The sequence below is a fragment of the Coturnix japonica genome, chromosome 1, assembly GCF_001577835.2.
Source record: "Coturnix japonica isolate 7356 chromosome 1, Coturnix japonica 2.1, whole genome shotgun sequence".
Taxonomy (NCBI): Eukaryota; Metazoa; Chordata; class Aves; order Galliformes; family Phasianidae; genus Coturnix; species Coturnix japonica.
This window is the reverse complement of record NC_029516.1, coordinates 71988839-71994951: the sequence shown is the minus strand read 5'-3', so window position 1 is coordinate 71994951 and position 6113 is coordinate 71988839.

Sequence of the window (6113 nt, the reverse complement as noted above, 5' to 3'; positions counted from 1 at the left end):
ATAGGGATCTCAGGTCATCTAGGCCAAACTAGATGGAGTGCAGCTCTAAGTATTTTGCTTCTGTCTTATATGAACACAGATCTGTTGTAACATTCCCTGAAGTAGCTCTCATTATATCAGTTTATCATTCATTTTTTAACATTGACTACTTTGAATCTACGTCAGAAAAACAGTCTTTTGTTGGGTCCTTGAATGAGACCCAAGGAGTTATAGTTGAGTCCTGAGCCCCGAACTAATTACAGCTGCAAGTTTCAAAGGTTGGAGCCTTCACTTTGATTAGTAGCTACTTCATCAGTGTCAAATGCGTGCATAGTCCTCCTATGGAGACACTTGGTTAAGCGGCACCTCTGAAAGCGAGCAGGGGATTGTTTTCTAGGTCAGGGGGGAAGAAATGTCTGTCGTGGCTGGTGTGACTCCAGGTGACACTCTAGACTTGTAGAGCTACCCTGAGTTGACAAGCGCTATCATGGGGTGTATGATCCGTACAGCCAGCTGAATCTCACGGTGTCATTTCTCAAGCATTCGGCACGTTCCTTCCAACTGCCTGGCAAAATGAATGTGTTTAGACATGCCAATAATTTTGACAATTTGCATGTGATAATATACCAATAATAATATAATATATCATAAAACACTTTTTTTCTTGTATCCAAACTAAATCTACTCTCTGAGTGGAGACACTGAAGAAACACTGGAGGGTTTCTGTCTGCCTGAATGTTTCCCCACTATTAACTTGTGCTGGATTTGTCAGGGTCTTAGATGCTAATCACAGAGACCTCAGCAGAATCAGGGTTAAACTGAATGGGACTTAAGAGGCCAGAAAAGTCTCCACACACTGCTCTGTAGCATCAGTACTGATGAATGACCAAAGCTGATAATCATTAATCAATGCAACTAAATAAAGGCAAAGAGTTTAGACAAAGCTAAAAGGAGCAAAGTCATGGGGCCAATGAGCTTCTGTAATTTTATGAAGTTTGGGTCAGTTTCTTGCCTGTGCCACTGATTCATTAGATAAATCTGGGCACCTCTGTAGCTAACAGGGGTTTCCTGTTGTCTTCCAGGAGCTTGGCTTTGAACTTTCATTCCTTCTTCCCTGCTTTTGAAATAAGGATAGTTCTGCTCACTAGGGATGCTCTTTTCAGCCTTGTACTTCCTAGTCAGTAACAAAGAGCCAGATCTCCTGTGGCCACTAAACTTCTTGGGATATTATTGGGTACAATATATCCTGCCTACCATGAAATTTCTCTGGGAATAAACCCTTTTGAGCTGATACACTTCGGTCCTAACAAAGCAGAACAATTTGGATTACACATCCATTGTTTTAGAAGACAATGGCTGAAATCTGGAGCTCCACACTTGGCTTTCACTCAGTCTGTCTTCTGTGGGAATACTGCCAGATGAAGAACTGTCTGAAGAGGTGCTAGCATTAGCACTGTATTTCCACAGTGTTATTTGTTCAAAGACTTTGGAGTTTATTTATTAACCCAAAGTAAAGCCCAGGGAAATCAGTGGACATTTTTACATTGACCGCAAGGAGGTTTTGGATCAGAGCCAAAAGAAAGAAATATGCAGGTTCTTGAAAATCTTGGCATGTAGGCAAGAAGAATAATTCATTTCCTTTTGGGAGGTTGCAGGAATCTCCATAGAGTGTAGAAGTGAAACCACTTGTCCATTGCTTGTTGGATTATCTGAGAATGACTCCAGGATAATGCGTACATTTTAGGAAGATGCTGACTATGGACTGAGTACATTCAGTTGATGTGAAAAGGGCTAAGCTTCAAATAGCAAATTCAAGCCACTTCAGAAAACTTTTTAATTTAAAATAATCCCAAGGCATCACATGGATTTGGAGTAGCATGAATTAAGGGCTAACTTCTTTTAATTGAATATAAAAAGCTCCCCTGACTAGTCTCTTTTCCATTTCTGCCTTTCCCCTTCTTTGGTATCTGAAGCTGCTATGTTTTACTTACAGATAATTGGAAACAATACAGACACTTTCAATGAGCCCAACTGGAACTCCAAAGAAAGCAGCAACTAACAAGTTCACTTAAAGCAATCTTGAAGGTGGATGAATAGGGCAGCAGTTGGGATAAAAATCCAAATACTGGTTCCAGCTTCTCTTAGCTTAAGGAAAATTTGATCTCAACCCAAAACCTAATGACTGACTTCCTCAGGTGCTGCCTTTTCTTCATAGGACAGGTCTGATTCTAGTCACAGCTTTCAAAACTGACTCTCAAATAGCTGAAAACCAAGATCCTCATTTGAATTATGGGGTGTGGTTTCTCATTTTGTAATAGGCATCACTTAATTAGTGGTCAAGGTGGACCAGAATACACCAGAGGGGGACAGGATTCTGCTTGGAGTACCAAAATCAGAACAGGTTTCAAAGAGGGAGTTGTTCAGTTCTACCTCCAGTAACTTCTGCTCTGCTCTTGCATCCACTTTTCCAGGAGCAGCATCATCTACATTGGCTATTGACTAATTCTTGTCTTCTCCCCATAGTCAAATCTTGGGGCCCCACTTTTTGGCTGTTGATTTTTAAGTCTAGCAGCAAGACCCTGGCAAAGAAAGGATCTTCCATTTCCATTTTGACTTTTTCTTTCAGTCAGTATGTTCTTTTTCATTTGTTAGGAAACCAGTTTAGATTATGGCCTTGATTTCCGTAGGCTTCCCATCCCGATTCCTGAATTCTTGCTCCACTCCACTCCACCCTTTGGGAGATCAAGTAATCCAAGATAGGATTCAATTTTCAGTATGCACATGTATGAATCTTAAAAATCTTGTTGTGAGGCAATGGCAAGTTAACCTTTGCTGAGAAGTTTGGAGCCCTTTCTCCAGCATACCCTATGGTTAGGATGAATAACCCAGCCCCAGCAGTTCTTCACACTTGTGCTTCCTTTATCCCTTCTAAGGGAGCCTCCGTCCCCTTGACACAATTCACTTCATTGGTTGCAATCATTAAAGGCACTGGAAATAGGGTCTGGGAGTTAAGCAAACTCCTGCCTTAGGTGTCATGGCCAATGAACCGATCAAAAATGCCAGCTTCTCTTAGCATGTCATCCCTGACTTTGTACCCGATGGCAGATCTGTCACTCAGCAGCCAAACATGCTAATACAGCTGAAGCCTTTAGGTGCACTTCTACCCTCGAAACTCAGTGGAGCTGCTGTCATCCTCCAACAGTTCAGTGGCCTAGATGAAATTAGAAGTCAAACGCAGCTGCTAATAAGGATACTGTTGGTCTCAGAAAAACCACCAGCTCCCTTCTTCTACCAGATGTCCTCTTTGGCAGTTTGAGCCAACAAGGAGCTAACTGATGAGCAGTGAGGATGGCCTCCAAGAACAGGCCTCAAGCCTTGAATGGCAGTGCTGGAGACAGCAGAAGGGAAGTTCTCTGTTGCTGCTGCCTTCTGGGGCTTCCCTAAAAGGAGGAAACAAAGCTGGGGCACTGCTTGCGAACTTTGCTGAGGAGCCTGTGGATATGAAGGCCGTAATGTAGCTTCATTTCAACACCACTGGATCTCTGGCAGCAAAAGTGCTCTCCAGTTTTCATTCATAGCAACAGCTCCAAATGGCCAGCTTTGGACTGAGCAAAGCTATTCAGGGGCTCTCAGGACGATTTCAGCATCATCCACGCTTTCTAGAAAAGAAAAATATAGATTTGAATTTGCTGCACAAGACATAGACTCCACCATTTCCATTTTCTGGAGCATTTTCTCTCACAGAGTCTCAGTTCACTCAAGACAGATTTCCTTTTGTGTTTCAGTCTAGTGGCTCAGATATAGAAACACTGCACACATTGAGCCCTAGGAATTCTATGATGTGACTTGGACTTGATAAATCTTTCTCTGCTCCTTTCATAGATTTCACCACTGTAAACAAATTTTACAGCTATTCTGTACTTGTTATTGCAATGTAATTCTTCCTAGCAGCATGGAAGATGCGGTAGGGCAAGTGATCACTATGCTGGTGAACTTGGTACCTAGCAATGCCATAACAAGAAAGCCAGTCCTCTATAAAGCAGTTGCTTCTCTCACCTCTGCTGGCACAAATATTCTACGGTTATTGCTTTGAGTTGCAGCTCCACTCCTGTTGCGGTATAGCGCAGTATAGTGATAATGGCACAGTGACTGATTGCAATAACAATTACGAACTAGGTCTTCAGCTGTATGAATGGCAGATTAGTGTATCTTCTACCAGAAACATCTGACAAGACAGCCTCCATATTATGACAAAGCTTAATCCAGGCTTAATTTCAGACACGCCAGAGTGATCGTATTGAACAGCAAGATGTGATTCCCGCTCCATCATGCGTGCTGGCAGGACAGAGTACTCAGCACAGTGTGCAGCAGACCCCGGAGTGGCCGTAGAGCCGATTCACAGCTTATAAACGGTTTTTGCAACAACTCGGAGATCTTCATCGCCCCCATCTCATTTCCGAAGCCCGGGGCTGACCAGCACTCCGGTAGAGGACGGGGACGGGATGGGAGCGTCCCCACGGCGAGGCCGGTGGCGCTCGGCCTCCTCCTGCTGGCCCCGGCCGGCAGCGCAGGCAGCCTTTGTTCTCCTATGTACTTCTATGGGATCACTGGCAGTACACAGGGCACTAGACGTGTCCAAACAAATTTTCCGTATGCTGATAATAAGGAAGAAAGTGAAGCGTCAGAATGTCAAGATTATGAGCCAAATGATGATTGCACTTGTTGAGATAAGCGCACACAAATAGCCCACGGTTTCACTCAAAGGCAGCATAGCACAGTAGTTCGAGAGAACCATTCTAAGGGTTCCATTCTAAGTCCCACTTGTATGGTCAGTGATGTTATCTGAGTCATCTCTGCCTCAGTCACTACTCGGAGATCATAATGGCCAATCCTGTCTCTTAGGATAATATCTAAGTTTTTAGTATGCTCTAATTATGGAAGTGTGGTTCATAAACTCTTCTCAGCTTGAACTCCCTGCAGGTGTTAGTGGTGCAACTGGAGCTCCCACCACAGGGCAGACCCCGCAGGCCACATCTATGTGATGGGAAACTGGGCAGGATCAGGGCAATAGTTACAGACACTGCTGGCCAAGATCAATATCAAATATTGATGTGTGCCTTTGGACAAGACCAGGAGAAACACCTTTAGAACAACCATCCACTATCAGAGATATGTGATGTGTAAGGAAGCTCAGATTCCTCTGGAACCTGAAATGCCCATCTAGCAAGAGACGGAGAATCATCTTGTAACCTCCTTCATAGCACAGCAAGAAATTCAGCTTTCTCAAGCCCCATCTAAAATTGAAAAGAGTCTCCAAAGGAATTGTTTGTTGCTTTGTTTGCAAAAAGTGCAAACGGCACATCAGAGAAGCAATAATACCTTGGTGGATTGTTTGGCTGAACACATACTCAGAGTATATTGTAATGAGCCATATGCTAGCTTTGCATGGTATTATGGGGCAAGCCAGCTGCAATGTGCAGCTGATTAGTCTGCTTGAAAATAACTTCCTTTTCCATAACAGGAGGCCAGCAAAGGCGAGCATTCTGGCAGGTGCCAAACAGCCCCTCTGACTGCTTCTGTCATGTTGCTGTGGATCAGAACAAGCCAGGAGAGAAAAAGAACCTCTGCTTTATTTCTCTCCAGAGAAGGGAATCTCCTTTAGCCCTAGGCTTGTTTAACAGTAGCTCTTTACAAACCATAATCCTTTCTCTTTCTTGCAGGAGAGGTTTCCACCATCTCTCCCTGCCGCTGTTGCTCTCGTTGTCTCAGTCAGAGTTCAGCCATTCAGTTCTGAGCTCAGCTGATGTGGTGGAAACCTTCTGTGAGATAAGAGGATTGAGTCCAGAAAGAGATGGTTGCTTTCTGAAGTGCAAGAACACAAGACAGCTCAGAAGTAAAGATCCTTTTCTCCCAAAGCCGATCTGTTGTTGTGGCCAAAAGCTGATGCTTAGAAATCTGCTTTGAACTTCTGCTGTGTTGAGTCAGGGATCCACGTGGCCACCTTTTGAATGAATCAGAAGTCCCCATTAGAAGGAGGGAAAGTCAATAGCTCTTTTAAGATCTTCTTTTGAGCTATTATTGGTTGTGTTTCCAAAGCAAAATTAACAGCCGTGTCAGAATCTACTGTGAATTAA